The following is a 24858-nucleotide window of genomic DNA, read 5'->3' on the forward strand; positions in this document are numbered from 1 at the left end:
TTACTAGCATGTTACTAGGATAGATAGATAGATAGATAGATAGATAGATAGATAGATAGATAGATAGATAGATAGATAGATAGATAGAAATGGTCAGATGATAGATAGATAGATGAGTTTGAATGGGTTAGTAATAGTACATAGAAGGTAAGTCTGATTGAGTCTAATGGGCTTCAGGCTTTTCAATATAAGTCTGTGGGATTTTTATGATTTTTAATCTTCATTTTTATGAAAACTGTAAGTCCAATCAGTCTAAAAAGATATAGCAACTAACTTCAGATCAGTCTGAAGATCTGGGCTGAGTTTGGAGTCTGTAGAGTTAAAGCTCTAGGAGGAGTAGCAGTTGAAAATTTTGGGTCAGAAGAATAAGAAGAAGAAGAATAATAATAAGTTTAAATACAATTTCAGTAAGTTGGCTTTCTCAAGCCAACTTAATTATGATTTATTGAGCATATACATTTTACGTGCACATCCGTTCTCTGGGATCGAACCCACGATAGCATGATTGCATATCAAGGTATAACGCAATAATCTACCAACTGAGCTACACGAAACACAAATCACATTGCAAATAAAAGAGTACACAAACATTAATATGAAAATGACCTTTTGCCGATAGGGGGCAATTGTAGTATACGCTCTGATGGGTCGTATTTCAGGGAATTGGACAAACGACATATACGAGCGTATTAGTTGGAGGACAGGTTGTAATTTTCTGGTGCTGTTAAACACTTGTGCGATAGACGCTAGCCTTTAGTCACGCTAGCCTTTGTTTGGCATTTAGCTTTTGTAGCTAAAGCAGCCTCTGCGACTCCTCATATTCCTTGGCATGTCAGCATTTAAGGTGTGTTATCAAATTAGTTGTGTTAAAAAATTTTACTGAAGCTTACAAACTGCAGTTTTGTCATCATTGTCACCCACTTTAAAGTAATTCCACACAAAAGACATCTTTACACACAGCACGTATTTGATGCGCATTCCCGCCAATTTTGATCGACATGATATCGTCCCTGATCATCGGATGTTTTTAAACAATCGGCCGATGGCCGATAGTGCAAAAAATTGCTTCTATTGGCCGATACCGATTGTTGGCCGATACATTGGTGCATCTCTATTTGATAGAGTAGCCTATAAACTCCACATCAATAGTTCTATACTGCCATCTGTTGGCGCAGTTGTGTAATTTAGAGAACAACTCTTGTTATGTCGAGATCACGAGAAAAATAAGTTGTGATAACGAGAAAACAACTCTTGTTATGTCGAGATCACGAGAAAAATAAGTTGTGATAACGAGAAAACAACTCTTGTTATGTCGAGCACACAAGAAAAATAGCCTAAGTCGTGATCACGAGAAATTTTCCCTTTAATACAGATGATGCCAATGGAGTTGCTATGCTAGCAATAATAACTTTACCTGCTTGACGGAAAGGGTTTCCATGTTGTTGTTTTTTGTTGTTGTTGTTTGTTTGTTTTGTTTTTTTACAACAAAACCCTCCCAACTGCCACCCACAACTAGCCCAAACGAACCGCGTTTCGAGGGGTACCCCGGTAAAAATCACACTCTGGGGGCTAAAATACACTTTATTGGGGTCGCTTCAACCCACGGACATGAAAAACAACCCGGAGCGACAGTGATAAAGTAGCCCAATTTCAGGGGAAAACCGTGGACTTGGCAGCACTGTGACAGATACAATGGACACGTTCGCGGCGTGACCACAACAGCTGGCGAGCACAGTCTCATGAAAATGCTTATTTGACGTACTACAGTATTTATTTATACGCACTTTCATGAGATCGGGATAAATTTTGGCATGGTCTCCCTGCTGCACTAATAGTAGTAAGGCTTTCCTCTGTATATACATATCCTACAAGTACATTTTTAGCTGTATTATTTGTGTCCCCGTAAAAATCGATCTTGAGAAATTATGTTTATTGACCCCCCCCCCCAACTGTTAGATGAAATTTACGCAAAGCTAGGTGTCATCTCTGGATCTGATTCAAGCATTGCCACCATCCCAGAGGGCGGCAGCACAGTCAACTCTTCCTCAGAGAGCTCTTCCTCCAATGCAGCGATCGACATCCAGTCATCGGGAGGAGCACTGATGGATACCGCTGGTATGCTCTTTGAAGAGGGCCCAGCACATTCCTTTGGCAGCTCAACTGGATCGGAGCATTAGAGGAACAGTGGGCCACCGAGGGTTGGTTCCCTGAGGAGTTTGCCAGCGCTGTGATCCTCGAAACCACCTGTGCCACCGCTGGATATAGTACTTGCCTGTCAGCCACCAGAACGAGCCTTAGATAATGGCAGCGGCAACAGAGCTCTGCCTCCCTTGAGGAAACGGAGCCTGGCCCACAGCTCCGAGATGGCTATCTTCCCTCGATGGGAACATGACTCATCCACAAACACCTCCTTGGCGTGTTTGCCCAGACACGTGAGGCAGCAATCGTGACCATCACCCAGCACAGGTACCGACTGCATCCAGAAATGCACTGGTGAAACGGCATCTTTAAAAAGACTATCCGTCATCTTTACAAAGACGCACTCATTTATAGCTCTTTTAGAGAAATTGCTCTTTTAGGTAAATGCTCTTTTAGGGGCTGAGGCGCACAGGGGAATGGCCGCTTGAAGTGCACAGCCCACTCAACACAGGAACAACCACTGCTGAAGCACTGTACCTCCAACACCAAAAGCTTCCAAGAGTGTGATGAACTCGTAGCTCACTGAAGACACTTGGATGGAGCAGAACAATGTTGTTGCTCAGCTCTGAAGTGAAACCTGGTATGCATTGCACCTGCTGCCTTCTTATACTCTTATTCTTATACTTCTTATATTTAATTTAATTTAATTTAATTTAATTTATACTCACACTCTGATCAGCTGCAGCTGGATCCAATAATTGCATGCCAATGTGCATTGGCTCGTTTAGTTTACACTCGAAGTAGATTGGTCTATCGAAGCGATAATCCCAATTCGTCGGTCACTGACATGACATCGAGAGTGACCGACTGAAATGGAACTGTTATTATGTCAAGATCATGAGAAAAATAAGTTGTGATAAGGAGAAAACAACCCTTGTTATGTTGAGATCATGAGAAAAATCGTGATAACAAGAAAACAACTCTTGTTATGTCCTGATTGCGAGAAAATTAAGTTGTGATCACAAGAAAACAAGGAAAACAATAATAATGTATAGCTGCTTAGAACTTCCGTACTACAAAGATAAATTGAAAACAACATCAGTTTAAGTAAAATGTTTGATAAATGTTGTGCATTTCCAAACAATATCCAATTTGCTATAATGTACCTTAACAAACACAAGCAAACAACTGAAAGGTATCTGGAGATCAGCATCTTGTCATAATGTTCTCCATGGGAATAATTAGCTGCATTTTTTGAGGAAATTTTGAGGCATGTCTGGAACTTTAGAAAGCATTCTTCAAAAAGAGACTTTACCAAGACATTGTTGCAATGTTTTCATAAAATAATGTGTTGCAGATGAAAGGATGATGTCATCTAGTGAAGTCATCAGAATGTTGCTGGGTAGTAACTTATATTAGATAATTAGAGCTGCATTGTTTAAAATGCTAAATTTAAGTTAAGTCATGACGACTCTCAGAAAATATTTTACTATTAACAGATCTGGAATGGAAAGTAAAGCTGCTGCTTTTGCTGTAAACTTTCTACTGCTAATACACACTGTAGTGAACATGTATGACCTGCAGCTGCACTAACAGATATACATCATAGTCCTTCTAAGCAGATGTAGACAGGTGGTGCAGGGGAAGAGAAAAAAAAATCAATAAGAGAACTCTGATGCAGTGAGATGCTTGCTTGTAGCATGTACTGAAGCAGACTATTTAAATGTGAGAGCAGATGGATCAAGCAATCATTGGCTGCAAATTACAAGCCGAGGTCTCATCAGTTTGTGCTATGTATGTGAAACTTTAATTATTGTTATCAAATTTAAATAATTTTTTATAAGTTATTGCATGAATTAGGTGTAAATTTCAAACATCTTTATTTTTCATCTTGTTAATTGAGTGAAATCATGTAATCTAAATTTATAGTATATTGCAATAATGTCACTCATTGATAAAAAATGAAGGCATGTATCACTGCTAAATACAGGTGGAAATGGGGTCTAAAATGGATTACTAAAACCAATTTGATTTGAAATGAGTGATTGTATGGCTGTCGCACCCGGGCTCACCGCCAGTGAGTAGCTTTAGTAAAGAAGTAAACGGCGAGAAATATGCATTTAAATTTGTAAATATAAGTGGAATGTGTCAAAGTAATTTATATGTGCCAATCTTCCTGTTGCCATCAGGTGGCGCTATCATTATAATGGAATATTGGCCTTTAGATGTGTTCAGGACAGGATTCTTATCGAACATGTAAAGTTTGGGGAAGATCGAACATTTTATGCCTGAGTTATAACAACTTCTCTTCCTATGGCGAGACATCAAAATTTTGTCACCACGCTATGGACACGCCCTTTAATGGAAACCCAAGATGTTCACAATTTAACATTGCAAAGGCCTTTAGATTAGACTGACCAAAAAAAATTATAAAATGTCATAAAATTTCTAGGAGTAGTTTGTTACAGCGTAAAACATGTCACTTCCTGTTGCCAGCAGGTGGCGCTATAGCGATATCTGAATATTGGCATGTAGATATATTCAGGCCAGGAGCCTTCTCAAACATGTGAAGTTTGGGGCAGATTGGACATTGTATGTCTGAGTTATAGCAACTTCCTTTCTCATGGCGAAACATCGAAATTTGTAAGGCCGCCACAGACACGCCCTTAAACGAAACCTCAAGATCTTCGCAATTTAACATCGCAAAGGCCTTTAGATTACACTGACAAAGTTTGGTGTTGATCTGAATAAATCTCAAGGAGGAGTTCGTTAAAGTACAACCCCTGAAAATGGCAAAAAAGACACAAATTTTGCATAGAAAATTCAAAATAACTGACTTCCTGTTGGGATTCGAATTTCGTACCAAGATACTTTTTTGTAGGTATTGGTGTGTTACATGTGTGTACCGATTTTTGTACATGTACGTGAAACGTAGCTCGAGGCGCACTCCGTTGAATATGTATAGGTGGCGGTATCGAGGCATTTTGCCACACCCAATGGAATATTGGCCTTCAGATGTGTTCAGGACAGGACTATTATCAAACATGTGAAGTTTGGGCAAGATCGGACATTTTATGCCTGAGTTACAATAACTTTCATTCCCATGGCGAGACATTGAACTTTGTCACGGTGCCATGGACACGCCCTTTAACGAAAACTCAAGATCTTCACAATTTAACATCGCACATGCCTTTAGAATAGAGTGACTGAAAAAAAAAGAATTATGTCATGAAATTTCTCGGGGTAGTTTGTTACAGCGTAAAATATGTCACTTCCTGTTGCCAGTAGGTGGCGCTATGACTATAACTGAATATGAGCATATCAATCTGTTCAGGTCAGGAGTCTTATCAAACATGTGAAGTTTGTGGCAGATTGGACATTGTATGTCTGAGTTATAGCAACTTCATTTTTCATGGCGAATCATCGAAATTCGTCAGGCCGCCACGGACACGCCCTTCAACGAAAACTCAAGATCTTCGCAATTTAACATCGCAAAGGCCTTTAGATTAGGCATACCAAATTTGGTGTTGATCTGAATAAATCTCTAGGAGGAGTTCGTTAAAATACAAGGCATGCAAATGACAAAAATGATGCAAAATTTGCTCATAAAATTAAAAATAACCGACTTCCTGTTGGGTTTCGGATATTGCTCCAAGAGTCTTTTTTGTAGGTACTGATGCTTTACATATGTGTGCCAATTTTCGTGCATGTACTTGAAACACAGCTCGAGGGCTGTTGATTTTTTTTTACGATAGGTGGCGCTGTCGAGCCATTTTGCCACACCCTCTTCTGAAACCTATATCAGACGTAAATTTTTCACCAGGTCTGACGCGTGTGCAAAGTTTCAGGACTTTTCGAGCATGTTTAGGCCCTCAAAAATGCGATTCATTTTGGAGAAGAAGAAGAAGAAGAAGAAGAAGAAGAAGAATAATTAAAGCTGCAAGCAGCGATGAACGGGCCCTCGAACACGGGCTCACCACCACCGGGTGGCTTTTGTAAAACAGCGAACGGCGAGAAATATGCTTTTAATGCGGTAAATATAAGAGGAATATGTCAAAGTCATTTATATGTGCCAATCTTCCTGCTGCCAGCTGGTGGCGCTATGACTATAACTGGATTTTGTCATGTAGATTTCTTCAGTCCAGCACTTTTATCAAGCATATAAAATTTAGTGCAGATTGAACATGGAATGTTTGAGTTAGTATAAAGCATGTTGTGTCCTATTGCCGACAGGTGGCGCTATGATTATAACTGAACATTGGCCTTTAGATATCTTCAGGCCATGACTCTTATCAAATATCTGAAGTTTGGTGCAGATTGGACATTGCATGTTTAAGTTAGTGTGAAACAAGCCATTTTCTGTTGTCAGCAGGTGGCGCTATGATTATAGTGGAATAATGACCTTCAGATGTGTTCAGGCCAAGACTCTTTTCGAACATGTGAAGTTTGGGGAAGAATCGGACATCTTATGCCTGAGTTACAACAACTTCTATTCCCATGGCGAGACATCGAACTTTGTCACGGCGCCATGGCCACACCCTTTAATGAAACCTCAAGATGTTCACAATTTAACATCGCAAAGGCCTGTAGATTAGACTGACCAAAAAAAATAATAAAATGTCATAAAATTTCTAGGAGTAGTTTGTTACGGCGTAAAACATGTCACTTCCTGTTGCCAGCAGGTGGCGCTATAGCGATATCTGAATATTGGCATGTAGATATATTTAGGTCAGGAGTCTTCTCAAACATGTGAAGTTTGGGGCAGATTGGACATTGTATGTCTGAGTTAAAACAACTTCCTTTCTCATGGCGAAACATCGATATTTGTAAGGCTGCCAGAGACACGCCCTTCAACGAAACCTCAAGATCTTTGCAATTTAAGATCGCAAAGGCCTTTAGATTACACTGACAAAGTTTGGTGTTGATCTGAATAAATCTCTAGGAGGAGTTCGTTAAAGTACAACCCCTGAAAATGGCAAAAACGACACAAATTCTGCAGAGAAAATTCAAAATAACCGACTTCCTGTTGGGATTCGAATGTCGTACCAAGAGACTTTTTTGTAGGTATTGGTGTGTTACATGTGTGTACCGATTTTTGTACATGTACGTGAAACATAGCTCGAGGCGCACTCTGTTGAAAATGTATAGGTGGCGCTATCGAGGCATTTTGCCACACCCAATGGAATATTGGCCTTCAGATGTGTTCAGGCCTAGACTCTTTTCGAACATGTGAAGTTTGGGGAAGATCGGATATCTTATGCCTGAGTTACAACAACTTCTATTCCCATGGCGAGACATCGAACTTTGTCATGGCGCCATGGACACGCCCTTTAACGAAAACTCAAGATCTTCACAATTTAACATCGTACAGGCCTTTAGAATAGAGTGAATTTTAAAAAAAGAATTATGTCATAAAATTTCTTGGGGTAGTTTGTTACAGCGTAAAATACGTCACTTCCTGTTGCCAGTAGGTGGCGCTATGACTATAACTGAATATGGGCATGTCAATCTGTTCAGGTCAGGAGTATTATCAAACATGTGAAGTTTGTGGCAGATTGGACATTGTATGTCTGAGTTACAGCAACTTCATTTTTCATGGCGAATCATCGAAATTCGTCAGGCCGCCACGGACACGCCCTTCAACGAAAACTCAAGATCTTCGCAATTTAACATCGCAAAGGCCTTTAGATTAGGCATACCAAATTTGGTGTTGATCTGAATAAATCTCTAGGAGGAGTTCGTTAAAATACAAGGCATGCAAATGACAAAAATGATGCAAAATTTGCCCATAAAATTAAAAATAACCGACTTCCTGTTGGGTTTCGGATATTGCTCCAAGAGTCTTTTTTGTAGGTACTGATGCTTTACATATGTGTGCCAATTTTCGTGCATGTACGTGAAACACAGCTCGAGGGCTGTTGATTTTTTTACGATAGGTGGCGCTGTCGAGCCATTTTGCCACACCCTCTTCTGAAACCTATATCATCCGTAAATTTTCACCAGGTCTGACGCGTGTGCAAAGTTTCAGGACTTTTCGAGCATGTTTAGGCCCTCAAAAATGCGATTCATTTTGAAGAAGAAGAAGAAGAAGAAGAAGAAGAAGAAGAAGAAGAAGAAGAAGAAGAAGAAGAAGAAGAAGAATAAACAAAGCAGATACAAGAGGGTCCTCACACCATCGGTGCTCGGGCCCTAATAATAAACAAAGCAGATACAAGAGGGTCCTCACACCATCGGTGCTCGGGCCCTAAATATGGAAATGCATGTGACAACATTGCACTGTAAATACTATCCTTCCTTTAATATGTTCCTGACAGCAATAGAGAGGAGTAGTAATACACTCCAGTAGTGATCTTGTCTCAAAAAAAGCTACACAAATGAATCAAAATTGTAAGGACAATGCTTGGAACACAATCCTAGTACATGCAATGAACGGAGACTCAGAGTGTGGTTGTATCTGTTGCTGCCTCCTAGTACCTCTCAGCTGGAGTTTCAGAAAAAGGAGTGTTTACTGAAAGGCACTGCAATGAGGAGATTACATTTTGGAGCTTTTCCATTCCAGTGCTGTGATTGATAGTTGACATCAAAGGTGGCACACCTGTCCCAGTTTCTCCCAGTTAGCTAGAAGTGATGGTTTATAGGTACAGTTTAAAATATTAGTAATTTTCTTAGACACACCACTGTTTTGATTCAGAAGACAATGATTCACCAACTGGGGTTGCATTAATTTATTTAAATTGTTTGTGTTCATTTGAAGAAAGAAAGTCATATACAGTACATTTTTGATTGGCATAAGGATGACTAAAGCCATAAGCTATCGACATTTTGCCTTTCACCAAAAAAGAAAAAAGGCTTAGAATCTGAGCTTAGAAAGAGAAAACTTGTTTGGCCCCAAAGCCTTCTGACATATGGCGCAGTTGTGCCTCCGGCTTTTGTTGTGTTGACTTCTATCTTGTTTCCTGTTTGCTGTGTCATGTTTGTTTCTTGGTTTTACCACCTGTGTTGATAGTGTTCTTTGTCAGGTCCTGTCCCACCTTGACAGTGCTCGGTTCCTGTTTCTTTTTTTCTTCTCATAGATTGTTTATAGTGTCTTTATACTAAAGTGTTTAGTGCTTAAAATATTAAAATATTGCATCTGAATCCTGCTCTCCTGTTTCTTAGTTCACCCGTTGTTGTACCAACCATGCAGGGAAACTCTAATCTTCTCCCATGTGAGCCATAAAATCATCTGTTTTTAAGTAACCCTGAACACCTTGATTAGTTGGTTCAGGTTTGTTTGATTAAGGTTTTGAGATGAACTCTGCAGGACAGTAGTAGACAGTAGGGAGGATGGCTGGGAACCACTGCTTTAAGGACAAAAGTCAATTTGAAGATAACGCCAACTAAAGCAGGTATTCTCAACTTTGGTAGTTGAGGTCAACTTTCCTGCAGAGTTCAGATCCAACCCTGATCAAACACATGTGAACAAGCCAATCAAGGTCTTCAGGGTTACTAGAAAGTTACACACAGGTAATCAAGGCTGGAGAAAAACTATGGCGGAAAGTGGACCTTGAGAGCCAAAGTTGAGAACCTCGGGACCCGAGATTCACCCTCTTATGGAATGAGACCTTTTGAACTCACTCTTAGACATAAGACTGAGACTGAGAATGGTGCAGATGTCATCTTTACATTTAAAAATGGCATATTATGTTTGACTATTATGCTTCAGTCTTTCTACTCATTATTAATTCCATTAAGATTTACCACTGAATTGTTTCATATTTGTATATGATGTTTGGTATGTGTGTGATGGTTAATTCGTATTGTGCTGTATTGTCAGTGGTCAGGCCCACCAATACATCATAAGCAATTTTAAAATGTGGTTGGAGCAGAAAGTGGCCATAGAGTCGTGTGTAAAGTGAGTACAGCAGGTGGCTCTTAAGGGATTAAGCAGAAGTGTGCAGATAAAGTCACAGCATTGATTGTGTCACACCATTTGCTGTTGACAATAAGTCAAGTCAAGTCACCTTAATTTATATAGCGCTTTTAACAATACGGATTGTGTCAAAGCAACGATACAGCATTAATTAGGAAAACAGTGTGTCAATAATGCAAAATGACAATAGTAAACACTCATTTTTGAGTTAAAGGCAGTTCATCATTGAATTCAGTGATTTAATCATCCAGCTCAGTTCAGTTTATATAGTTTCTGTGCAATCAAGTCAGCGATATCGCTGGAAATAAAGTGTCCTCAATTAAGCAAGCCAGAGACGACAGCTCCATCGGAGAACCTTGGAGAAAACCTTGGAGAAACCAGGCTCAGTCGGGAGGCCAGTTCTCATCTGGCCAGACGAAACCAGCAGTTCAATTCCAGGCTGCAGCAAAGTCACATTGTGGCCGTCTGAGACAAGGTCTTTACAGGGTATCTGGGGCTCATCTAGTTATCCTAGTCTGCGCTGACTTTGGGGTTGTAAAGGTCCTCTCTAGGTGCTGATTCACCATCTGGGCTGGATACGTACTGGATCCGGGTGACTTCAGTGACAATCTGATCTGGATACAGACTGGATCTGGTGGCTACGGTGACCTCGGAATGCTTGATAGTACTGGGTCAGCCATAGCCGCGTTTCCACTGTCGGGCCAAATCAGGGCGTGCTAGTGCATGCCAGGGCCAGTCACGTTTCCACTGTCACTTCTGGGTCTTGATCGTGCCTCGTCAGTGGTTCCTCAGGGCCAACGGCCCGGGTTTTTTGGCCCGACGAAAACCTTGGGCCAAAGCAGGCCAGCTGCGGCTAGAGGAGTAGTTATGAACAAAGGCGAGTTTCTCCACGTCTGGAGCATGTCGGCGCCGCAGATCATTTCATAAAGTTAACAGCTATAACACCAGCATGAAAGACTTTTAAAATAAGTTGAGCTCTAAACTCACTTTCAGACAGCAGTGAGTGTTTCAAATAACTTGATCCGGCAGGATGGAAGACTTTTAAAATAGGTTTATGTCTAAACTCACTTTCAGACAGCAGTGAGTGTTTCAACTACCTAAAGCAGCAGAGAAAGATGACCCAATTGGCTTTCTGAAACAGTCACTACCAACCTGGATCCCATCACTTGCGGGCAAAGATATCAAGATTGAGCCTGCGCATCAAGTTTCTAATGTACTCTCTGGATGAAGCGCATCAATTCCTAAGCTTGATTCCCGGTCCTCACTCTCCTAGTATGGACATGGCACAAGGGTTTGATAATACCACTGAGTGACTCGACTTCTGATGTAATAATCTAGAAATACATGTGACAGTCGTCTACTGGCAGTATCTTCATGTAAGCTAGGAGACATGATGTCATTAATGTACAGTATTCAATGTACATGATGTAATTATTTATATTTATTTCCTCAGAGAATATACATACTTTTTTAACCCCACTTTATTACTCGTGTGAACTCTGAGTTATTCTGTTCTCTTATAATAGGGCTAATGGCAGTGTTCTAGACCAGAGTGTTGTACAGGCTATCATGTTACTGTCACTGACGAAGACAGGGGAGGGTTGCAGCTTAGGGTTTGTTTCCACCCAGTCTGTAAAAGTTCTATGGGATGGGCTTCCTTTGTGTTAAATGGTTTTTCGGTGAGGGAGAGATGGGTTAAAGGTAGACTTGAGATAATTCATTTGCAGTGGTATTAATTTGTCTCATTTGTTCAATTCACTTATTTGTTTGATAGTTATGACTGAAATGAATATACTAAGTTGTAATGCCAATGGTTTAAACAGCCCCTATAAACATAACACTTTTTTTTAGAATCACTGCAACGAGGAAAGGTTGACATTGCTTTAATCCAAGAATCTCATTTGCAGAAGGGTGATGTACATAGATGCAACAATAAATATTATGAGGTGGTCACTTTTGCTGCGACTGACAATAAAACTAAAGGTGCATTGAAAACAGTTAGAAGGAATTTCAATATTTCTGTTTTAGACAGAAATGCTGATAATGCTTGCAGAATATCTTGTATAAAGATTATGATTGACTATGGCTTAATAAAAATCATACACATTTTTCTCAGCTAGACACAATTCATATTCATAGACTGACTACATTTTTGCCTCCACTTCCTTGACCTCAATGCTACTTGAAGTTGACATCCTTTCCCTTTTTCTTTCATGCCATAGCAGTAATTTTTTGAAGCTTTCAATTACCTGGCGACCTTCGAGACCCCCCAGATGGTGCTTTAAAATGAATGCATTAAAAGATTATTTTTTATTTATTTATTTATTTATTTTTTGTGATCAATTCAGAAGTAATGTGAATGTGAATTTATTTACATCAATAAAGGTTCGAAAAATGACCCACAGATTTTGTGGGAGGTGACAAAGGGCTTCATATATGGAATTACATTTGGTTCAATAAAAATGAACGTAATTTTATAAAACTGAACGTAACTTTTTCAGAACTATCAAAAATATGCCATTACAAAAGAAGAAAAACACGATGAAAATGAAAAAAATGAACTCAGTCGCACAAATTTAACAGGTTCTTCAAATATGCTTCATTCTTTGTTAATGTTTTTCAAAGATTCGTTTTCGCTAATCGTGGATTCTGAATGCATTGCCACAGATTTCGTTTACGCTTCGTAGCTTTTCGTTTTGGTGTTTTGACACAAACCTCTCGTGGGTTTCAATATGCGTGCCACTGAGTGGCGTCTGCACTTCCCGGTCAGAGAGCACCTGTCCATCAAAAGCTCACTATCCAATCAGAGTAGATCACTGTTAAGCCCGCCCCCATGAGAGGTTTGTGTCAAAACACCAAACGAAAAGCTGCGAAGCGTAAGCGAAATCTGTGGCAATGAATTCAGAATCCATGATTAGCGAAAATGAATCTTTGAAAAACATGAACAAAGAATGAAGCATATTTGAAGAGCCTGTTAAATTTGTGCATTTTTTCATTTTCATTGTGTTTTTCTTCTTTTGTAATGGCATATTTTTGATAGTTTCTGAAAAAGTTACGTTCAGTTTTATAAAGTTTCGTTCATTTTTATAGAAGCAAATGTAATTCCATATTCATATGGAATTTTTCAATTTCATATGCTTCCTTTTGCAAGAAAATTCACTGTAAGAAAATCCCTAACCTGGAATCCAATCTCTGATCATGAGAACAGGTAAACCAACATACTTTTTTTTTCTGATGGTAAGGCAGCTAAATTAAATCTGTTAGGAAAGAACTTAATTTATTATATATGTAACGGGAGTGTTAGGGCCCGCTTAGTAGGGGAAATTAATGTTACCTTTGAAGACTTAAGGAGGAAAAGATCTTGGTCCCCCACCCCAGTGCTTTAAGGGGAGTCTCAATGTATATGTTATGTATACGTGTTACCTTACTCTGTTGTATAATATACTGAAGGGACCAGAGAGTGTAGCATCAGGTACAGTAAGTTTGCAAATACTTGTATTAATTTGGTGGCTGACTGAAGTTTAAATATATGAGGCAATATAACAGTAATAATTCACATTCCCACCCCCGGTACCTAAAGAGCAAGTGAGCTGCCCCCACTCCAAGGTAAGTTCAACAATAATAATATTCTTAAGATTTACTTTAACATTTAATCAGATTTATTTTTCACTTTTCTAGGATGTCTGTTTTTTTTTTTTTTGTTTTTTTGTTTTTTTTTCAGTGTTTCAGCAGGATAAAGAAGATCAGAACAAGACATGAAATAAAGGTAAAAAATCAAATAAAACAGTGTTACTCAAATAAAGTTGTCACCACCAGGTGTTTAGCCATCAAACCTGTGTATAGCCCCTCTGGAATAACAATCAGTTCACAAATTATTCACTTCAAATAAACTCAAATAACTTTTGACTCAGTTCAAATGAACTCTAAAATGACTCTTGTGATTTAACAAATGATTAAATTTTCACACCAAACCCTGTTCAATTACCTAGTTCATGTTCTCAGTTCAGTCTATATCAGTAAAGAGTTCATGTGTGTATATGTGCAATGAACATTTGTACCAGTCTGTAGAAACAAAAAAAAATTGAAGAGATGACTTGAGATGACTTGTAATAATGAAATAAACTGCTGGGGCAGGACAGTGAGGATATGTCATCAGGACGGCAGGTTAATAATAAAAAAAAGCGAGCAAAAACTCAGCGTGGCCCAGGAAAAACTCAGCATGCACTGACTTTGTCTCAAAAGAAATTGTTTCCCAAAAGCAAAACTGATCTAAGGCGATGGATGCAAAAATGTAAAAATACTCAAGAGAGCTGAAAAAAAAAAATACTGTGAAAAAAACACACAAAAAAAACACACAAAAAAAACACACTTCCAGTTCAATTACACCTTCTCGCCCACTAACAAGTAAATGTTAACTTAACTCACAAAAACTCAAATTAACTGTGTATTACTATCTTCTTTCACGTTTTCAGCTGAAAAACTGTTGATCTCTCACACAGCAGTAAAAAAAAACTGATCTCCACTCTTCTTCTTTCCAGACATCTTTGCATCTCCCGTGAACATACTGAAAACGGGGCAACCCGTCAAAATAAAAGTCAATTTTTAAAAAAATACATCTGTTACATTTAGATACAGAGCCAAAATCTTTATTAAAAAGATCCAGACCTAGGTAGCAGACCTAGCCATTTATTGGCTCTAAGACTACGTAATAGTGAAAGATTTGCTAATATTACAGCGGTGAAATCTCAAACTGGTGGCGTTCTGACTGACCAGAAGAGTATAAATGACACTTTTCATTCCTTCTGTTGTGAACTATATAGCTCCAGCTCTAAATGTGAACCCACATCCTATTCTTCTTGTTTATCTACTCTTTATCTACTCATATGATCATATGATACAATTTAAATCTTTGGAGTGTTACAAGCTCTTGGTGCATAAAGAAGATCTGTAAAGTTGCAAAGACTAAAGTCTCAAATCCAAAGAGATATTCTTTATAAAAGTTAAGACTCGTCCACACCCCCCTAAAATGGCTCGCTCTAACACGCCCCCACATCTCTACATCACTATGTGGGAAGATTTGCATAATGCCGCCTAGATGTTCACGCAAAGAAAGAAAGCGTACCTTTTATTCTCGTTGTAGTATCATTGTTGCCGCCACCGCCATGTCGTATAGATGTTGTGTGTTTCACTGTGAAAACGAAACTACTTAGTTTGGCCTTCCAAAAGAGGACGATATCCGCTTCATCATGCCTAGAGCTGATCCGTGCTGGTTGCTGAGGAAATACATCAACTTTGCACTGTGGATCGCCAGATCGGCTTTCACCATGGACAAAGTCCAGCCTGGGGTCGTCACATGTGGTTGCCTCAAGGTCCTTCGTAGAATCCGCCGGCCGCGCCGTTCTCAAGCCCAAATTTTCTACATTATGTTCTAGTTACCACTCACTCTCTCTAATTGGTACAGCCTCTCTCTAGGCTGCCCCCTAGAAAGCTTTATGACCAAACTTGTTAATCGTGATCAAACAGGGTTTATTAAATCTCGCTCTGCTTCAGACAATCTGCGAAGACTACTTCACATAATTTCCTCATCTGAACAATTGATTTATCCCTCTCAATACTCTCTTTAGATGCAATGAAATCATTCAACCATTTGGAGTGGAACTATTTGTGGGCAGTGCTAGGTCACCTAGGTTTAAGCTCTAACTTTATAAATATGATTAAAATCCTGTTTTAATCCCTCAGCTACAATTCTTACTGGCCAGGTAAGTTCACAATAATTTCCAATTGGAAGAGGCTGATGTGATTGTAGTCCTTTTTTTTTTCCTTTTTTTTATTTTTTATTTTTGGTTTATCTTTATAAAGTTTTGCTTAAGTTGTAAGTTAGTCTTAATTTATAATTTATATATAATTTAGATAAAATATCTTTATTTGCATATTAGGTATTGTTTACATACGTGGTTTTCATCGGACAGCAACCCACGTTTTAAATTTATTTAATCAGTTTAGTAACCTATCAGGGTATAAAATTAATTGGACAAAGTCATATCTGCTCTCTCTAAATTTTTGTGTTGGGTCTGTGACATTTTATTCTGATGGTGCATTCCTACAAATACTTAGGTATAGATATCTATCCGTCCCTGCAGGATATTGTCTCAAACATTTGAATAACAACTTGGCTAGAGTCACCTCAGATCTTACAAATTGGACGCATCTTCCTACTTCTTTCCATTCAAGAATATCTGTTGTTAAAATGAACATCCTTCCATTTCTATTCCTCTATGATTCCTTTACCCCCACCTGCTGGCTACTGAAAAAAAAAAAAAAAAAAAAAATTCAGTAATCTCTCATTATATTTGGAATGGTAAACGGCCCCAAATTAGATTACCTACTTTACAGCATTGCAGATCAGATTGGGGCTGGTCCTTTTCAATTTTTAAATTATACACTGACTCCTTTACTCTTTGTCCATTGTCAGCCTGGTTTAAACCAAATGTGTCAACCTCATGGTGTCATCTGTACAATACATAGCCTCATCTGCATATCATTTCTATGCATATTCCCATCCACATGACACCATGTTTAATCCCGTCAAAGGTACAAGACATTAAAGAAATATGAGCTATGGACTATAAATGCCATTTGTGCCATACAAATTCATTTGTATTGCTAAAAATCATCCAGTTTCCTTATGTTTTAGAATAAATATGGGGGCAGCTGTGGCCTAATGGTTAGAGAGTTGGACTTGAAGGTTGCAGGTTCGAGTCTTGGTGCTGGCAGGAGTTGTAGGTGGGAGGGAGTGAATGAACAGCGCTCTCTTCCACCCTCAATACCCATGGCTAAAGTGCCCTTGAGCCTCCAGTTGCTCCCCGGGCACTGGATATAGCTGCCCACTGCTCTGGGTGTGTGTTCACTTCTCACTGCTGTGTGTGTGCACTTGGATGGGTTAAATGCAGAGCACCAATTCCGAGTATGGGTTACCATACTTGGCAAATGTCACGACTTTCTAATTTTTTTTGATTATAATTATGCAGTTTGTTTATGTTTTTTATCTGAATATTTATTTATATCAGTGTTGATCTGTTTAATTTAGTTTGGCCCAATAATATTTCAATTGTTTTATAAAATTCAGTTTAAAAAAATAGTTTTGCTGATAAGGTGAACATCTTTTAGCTATTTTTTGTGGAAAAAAAATATAGACCTATATTTATTGCAGTGTAAATACAATTATCTGACTCTGCGCATCAACAAATTATTTTAAAAAGGAAACGTGCTAATCTTACCATTTTCTTCAAGTTGTATCCTTCAAATATAGTGTTGTTTCATCATTTTGTTGAGATGCCTTTACACGACATCAACACTTCCGTGCAGCTGTGGTTGTACTGTAAGCTATTATCACTGGTCCTATTCAAACTGGAAAATAGACCGTTCCACCGAATCCAGCAGTGTCTGCCACAATATCGAAGTAAGTGCGCATCATTGATCATTGTTCTTGCTAAAAATATTTTCTCATAACATGAGATGTGCAGTTTACTTAAAAGATAAATTATTGTGCACCTATAGCACCCCTCGCTGTCATTAAAACATAACATACCACAGGAAAAGTAATCAAGTGCAACCACTACAAATAGGCTATGTCTAAAATCATATAATTTTGTTTTAACTTCTGTGTAATGACTTTGTAATTTCAGTGTTTATCTCCATTAATGAGAGTGGAATATTTCATGTAAACGTATATGATGAAATTAAGAGTTTAAAATAGTTGTTTACTTCATTACTTTTCTCTCTCCAGGAAAATAATCTGTACGCATGGGTCAGAGTTTTGTGCAAATATTCCTGTGAAGTTTGTTTTTTATAAATCCCACCTTTTGCGTAGGAAGTGGTATACGCCTCTGTCAGGTCAGGTTTTGTGCGTATGCAATGGTTATAAATGAGGCCCCAAACATGTATGGGGCTTATCTTTGCTCGACATTATTTCTATGGAAATATCAACAGCTCACATTCACATTCACATTCAAAGACAAGAACTTTGAAGACCTGGAGCCTCATTTATAAAATGTTGCGTATAAACTGTCCTAAATTTGTTATAAGATCATTTCTCAAAGTGTGTAAGTGTGATTCAGAGAAAACAAACGTGCGCATAAAAACACATGCATATGCCTCTCTTCCAGATGTGATATTTATAAATCGCAAATGATCTTGAAATTGTGCACAGCTGACTGGTGTCAGATCGCCGCCTTGTAAATGCCCCCTAATTAATATCATTACCATATAAAAGCACATACACCAATATCCGAATTTCTATGCTTGAGAATGACAAGCACAAAGAGGACGAAAAGCAAACAAAAAAAAACACTTTACTGAGTCTGAAATTGAGGTCCTGTTGGCGGAGGTAGAGGTTCATGTGGGGATGAGGGGAAAATTTGTAGCATGGCAGTGTGAAGCCCAGACTGTGAACAAGGTGGCGGGGGGGAAGCAAAGGTCCCTAAAAGAAGTAAAAAAAATGGTCTGACTTGAAATTACAGTCCAAAAAGCGTGTTGCACGACACAGAAGCAATGTGCAGGCCACAGGAGGTGGAAGTGGCACTGTACCCCTCACACCGGAGGAAAACCGTATAGCTCCCATCATGGGTGAGACTGCTGTTGTTGGAGTTTGTGCAGAAGGTGATACAGATCTTTTGTCTGCACCAGCTTCAGTAGTGATTGCTGGCATGTGATGCGTTATAGATTATCGAAACCAAATGTTTTTTGTTTGTTCAATTTTATTACTGTAGTTGATGAACAAATGAACAATTTACAAAGGAAAACAGCCCCTAGTAGATTTGTCTCCAAAACTGCGACAGCGTCAAGCAACACTCCTGTTCAGGAGGAATCTTCCAGGCCATCAACATCCACCTCGAGCTGTCCTAGCCAGGGGAGTGTGCAATATGTTGCCATCCTGCAGTCACAGAAAGAGCTGAATCAGTCAGTTTGTGATGTGACTTAACTGTGCCAGGTGCGATGGTCAGATGAACCAGACTCTGTGTGCTCTTGTTGATTGTTTAAAAAAACGGTGTGTGTGAATAAAAGTTTTGAGTTTTAAATACATTAAAGTTTGTTTCTCTACTGCTTCTTATAATTTTGCATTGTTGCAAAGCAGCTGTATAGAACTACACAAATTGGTATGAAAATATAAAGCATAAATAATGTAATGTAGCCTATTAGATTATGTAATGCAAGTTATTACTTGCATGGTGTGGTATTCTTATATATATATATATATATATATATTTATATATATATATATATATATATATATATGTATATGTGTATGTATGTACATGTTTATAAAACGGGTGGTCTTACCTGTTGAATATAACCTGTGGATTAACAGCATGTGCATTCCAGTCAGCGGGTAGTGGAGGGGTATCCTCTGGAATATCCATGCGCATTTCCTCTTCTGGCAACCCAACCCCATAACTCAAGCAGATATTGTGCAGAACACAACAAGCCAAAATAATTTGGCACACTTTGCCTGGATCATAGGAGTCTCCCTCCCGATGCATCCAGACAACTGACCGGGCTGTGCTGTGCACTCCACAACTGTGTGCGCCACAACAGACCCGGCGCAGGCATGTGACATGTTATAGTGGGCTTCTTCAGCTGTCTGTGGGTGCACTAGGAAGCCATGGCTTCAGAGGATAACCTCTGTCACCTATAATTATAAAGAGAATCATGTTTAAATACGAAAATGGAATTACAGCTAAATACATACAGTCATTTACCTAGAAGCCATCCATCTCTACCTGCTCCTGCCTCTAGACAATTGCCCACGCTGCAACTGCATTAAGAATTGCCATACGAGCATTGCAAATGAGCTGTACATTAATTGAATGGAAATTTTTCCTATTAACATACACTTATTCATGTGCTTGAGGAGCTCATATGGAAATGTGAGTGCGATCTACTGCACCTGGGGCATTGGGGAATCCTGTTTCGTGCACAAAATCATCCATAACATGCTGCTGCTCCTCTGCAGTGTATGAGAACTTTATGTACCAAGTGGACAATCGGATGATGCCTTGAAGCAGACAAAGGTATGGCCTGGTTGCAGTTAGTGCGTCTCTGTATATTATGGCCTATCTGGGTACAAAGATGCAACAGTGCAGCTCTTGGCAAACAGTACCTGCTTATCAACCATTCGTCACCATATGCAAAGAAATCTGCCCAATCTCTAAAGACATGCTGTCTTCTCATTGCACGGTTTTTAATATCTTCAAGAGGCGCTAATGCTGCCATTCTGCCTCTTGCAAACTACTTCATCATAGGCCATTTTAAAGGCCATAGATGCATAGAAATTCTTAACATGCGTGGACACATATCATTTAATAATGTGTAATTATTCTGTGGGCAAACAATGTGTGTGTGGTTATGTTTTTTTCTATTGACTATTATCAAAATCACTACTTCTAGAAACAACAGAAATAATAATAATAATAATAATAGTAATAATAATAATAATAATAATAATAATAATAATAATAAAAGTAAGTCATACGCCTAGGATGGCTTGAGGGTGAGTAAATAATGTGTTAATTTTCATTTGTGGGTGATCTATCCCTTTAAATGTCAAAATAATAAGGATGTAGCAAAGGCTCTCCGTCTATTAAATACAAGGGATTCAACTGTAACATTTAACAGTGAGGCCCCAAGGTCCCAGTAAGGTAGTTAACATTATTCAAGTTCAATTATGACATTATTCAAGTAACCCTGAGCCAAACCCTAATCCTAACCCTAACCATATAGTAAGTACAGTAATTAAATGTAAGTATAGTAATTAAATGTAAAAATTCACTGTAACAAGGACATCTTAAAATAAAGTGTAACCAAAAGAACATTGACCTAGATAAATAGGATTGTTTTTTTTTTGTTTTCATTGTTACTTCATGTTAACTAACATAATTAACTATGTTAATAAGTGGATCCTTAATGCACAGTGTTACAGATTCATAAGTTCACCTGCCCGTTCAGTCCTAATGGCAAACAAATTTGGTTAGCTGTCCTGGATTCAGCTTGAGCTCCAAATTAACCCTCCGTATAACAGCATTGAAATAGAGAGAAGAAGAATATAATTGAGGAGTTAATGGGGAGGTGGTGGGATGCCAGAACAATGATTGTAGCTGGCATGGTTCATTGACTACTTCTTATATAGGTTCGTAATGATGATTGACAGGACTAAATGATTATGTTCCTCCACAAACTACTTTTGGAACTAAATTTTAATCAAATGAAATATGATTAAATAAAGACTGAATCACACAGTTAATGTAGATAATTACATTTTCCAATAATGCCTGTACCGTAGTCAATTTAAATTACTACTTCTTTGATCATTTATTACAATTATTATTTTTAATTATTTTATTTTTCTTTTTGTGTTGTGTGTTTTTTTTTTTTATTTTATTTTTTTTATAAATATTAATTAATTAAATCATTAATACCAAATGTTCTCTTTTTACTTTATTATATTTAATAAAGGCAGAATAACATAAAAGCAGAGTCTGGGAGACAACCTATGAGAGACACACTCACAGATAACAAGCAGACGTTACCTGTCAAAAGTTTGATTTTGGTCACACTTAATTTTAAGGTCCAATTCTTACTATTTACTATGAATTTTGCCTCAATAAACTCCCACTTTGCTCTTTATTTTTAGTTAGTAAGATAGTTGTTAAGATTAAGGGTCAGGTTGGATTGGATCTAAAATGTGGTCATACATAAGGAATTGCTATAATTTTTATTTATTTTTTTTTTTGAAAGAAGCTTATTCTCACCAAAGCAGAATTTGTTATGATGAAGAAAAAAAATGTAAAAGTGAAATACTATTAAAATTTACTCCAGTCTTTAGTGTCACATGATCCTTATCCTTGACTGCTTGAGTGGATAGGGTCTTGCTCTTGTCTTGATCTAGATCTCTGTCAGTTCCTTAAGCTTGCAACAAAGCCATTATGTGCAAGACTCCACCCTGGTAGAGACAGCTCAATGAGCATCTCCTCTACAGGGGAATCCAAGCTTAGTCACCCTCAACATTAGCATAATCCTCATGCTGAAAAAGATGCAGCCGAGCTGAATATGGATTGTCCCATGATCTTACTAACTCCATGTAGAGGTCAGAAAGAAAGGGGAGACTTCTGAAGAAGGGGAGGTCATGACAGGCCAGAAAGTGCTTGTCTAATCCGCCACAGGCAGGCTTCTGTCTTTCGCATGACCAGACTCAATCAAGCCTCTTAGTAGTGCGTACCATTACCTCTAACATTTCCCTGTATGTGGGACTGGAGCTAGGTTGGGAAGATTCTGAAGGTCCATACCCTTCTCAAACTTTTCTGCAAGCTCAACCTGTGAACCCCAAGATCTAAGCATCTACACTCTCCCTATTTACAAATGATGGATTTCATTTATATACAAGTTTAACTATCAAATCTGATGTTTACAAAGCATTTGTGAATCCAGAGGAGAGTTTTCGGGAAGGTCTGTTTTACATGCAAATTTACTCAAAATGTACTCCTATATTTATTATTGTTTCTTGAATGAGGCCCAATGAGTGCATTCAGAGCCATTGAGCACCAAATGTGAAATTGCGCCTCACCGAGACACATAACGCATAGATTATGTGTGTCCTTGAATATCAGAAGCCTAGAACATGGAGACACACACTTTCTAAAATGCTTACTTACCTTGGTTTTTTCCATGACGCCTTCACACGCACTGTCAAATAAATGGCTCCTGAAGACAACAAAAGGTAGTGATGTGTTCGGCAAGCGCCCTCTTATACTTCTGAGGACCTACCTGTGACATCACAGGCAATGTGGGCCAATGGGACTGGAGCTGTTTCACACATGCTTCAGACATAATTTTCTGCTTATTGGTAGAAATTGGTTGTTAGTAGAAGTTATGTTTACATATTTGGTAGGGTTAAGGATCTAGAATATGGTCATGTATTAATGTGCTTTATAAGTACTATTAAATAGCCAATATGCTAGTAGTATGCATGCTAATAAGCAACTAGTTAATAGTGTATAATGTTCCCTAATCTAAAGTGTTATATGTTAAAAGGTAGCTATTTAATATTTTTTAATGTATAGTATTTTTTGTACTGTGTTTGTAATGAAATCATTTTGAGAGAAATATTCTGGTACTTTTTGGGAATATGCAATTGCAGGGTGCCAAGGTTCATCTGGCGATTTGGTAACTCCTTTTTGTGGACACATACTGGCCTTTCTGACCTCAGAGGTCCTGAATGTCTGTACCTGGTGACACAGACTTGGGGATAATAAGAAATTTAAAGTGGCGAGACTGGCAGGTAACAGTTAATTGGCAGTAGTCTCTCATCTTCCACCTGTCAAAAGGATTTAAAAACAAATCCCACTGCTGACAGATTCTCTGACTCACAATGAAACATCTCCATAATGGCACTCCAAAGTGTCAGGAGTTCTAGCAGCACGCTGAAAGAACAGGGAAAAATTTAAAACACTTCCCCTTACAGACTAAGCATACCTGTGGGGAAGGTTGATAAAGAGAAACATCTTAACAGAAGATTTTGTCTTGCTGTCAGGCTTCAGAGCAATCTTCAGTTTCACATACAGCTGCACTCTGTTCAGCCTTACCGCAGATGTGTCCATTCACCCGGTTCCATTGATTCCATTAGAGAGCTTAGTGGGTGAATGGAAGATGGAAAACTTTAATTAACTACAATCATTCTAATGACAACCCTCTTCAATTTATTTATGGGCCCTTCTTGGGAAACCTGCCATTTGTCCCAGAATGTTTGAGTAGTCAGGTTAGTTGTCAACATTTTTTATTTTATTTTATTTATTCATTTATTTTGACAAATGTTTTTCAGTGGCTGAATCTTATTTTCATCTTTTACCTCATTCAAAAATATCAGAAATTAGTCTTACAGACACCAATTCAAATGTATTTTTGCCAGAATCTATGGTTTAAAGTTAAACTCTTTAATGATGGATTTGTGTTGTTTTTATTTTTTTATTTTTTTATTTTTAACTTCACAAGTCATAATTGATGGACTGGAGCAGTGTGGATTACCTGCGGATTATTGTGATGTTTTATCAGCTTGAAAATTATGTACAAAAACGTGTGTGTATGTATGTGTGTGAACTTCACTGTAAAGTGAGAACCATGTGAAAATCAACTGATGTGTTACTAATTTTTTGGCTTTTTTTCAACATGAGTTATCTTTAATCAAGTATTAATTATGCATATTTGTGATGCATAGAGTGTGACTTAAACTTGAAGTGTTAATAATTTTGTAGGATCTGTACTAACATTATTTTATGGTAAAAGAGCATTTATCAAGGGCTATAGCTGAACGTTATTATTAAGTAACATGGGCTGAATATTTATCATTACAGAACATTAGTAACGTCATGCTATTAACTGCCAATCAAAATTGCACAAACACTTCTCTAAACATTTTCTGTGCACTCAGACAAACATATTTTCTGAAAACCTTTGGCAATATATAATGGGAAATCTGTCAAGCCAACTGATTTATGGCAGCAAGATTTGCACAGACAAACAAAGTAAAAGTAAAACATACAGAAGTCCTTAATTAAGTTGGCCTGAGAAAGCCAACTTACTGAAATCCTATTCAAACTTCTTCTTCTTCTTCTTCTTATTCTTCTGACCCAAAATTTTCAACTGCTACTCCTCCTAGAGCTTTAACTCTACAGACTCCAAACTCAGCCCAGATCTTCAGACTGATCTGAAGTTAGTTGCTATATCTTTTTAGACTGATTGGACTTACAGTTTTCATA

The sequence above is a fragment of the Cyprinus carpio genome, chromosome B12 (assembly GCF_018340385.1).
Source record: "Cyprinus carpio isolate SPL01 chromosome B12, ASM1834038v1, whole genome shotgun sequence".
NCBI lineage: Eukaryota > Metazoa > Chordata > Actinopteri > Cypriniformes > Cyprinidae > Cyprinus > Cyprinus carpio.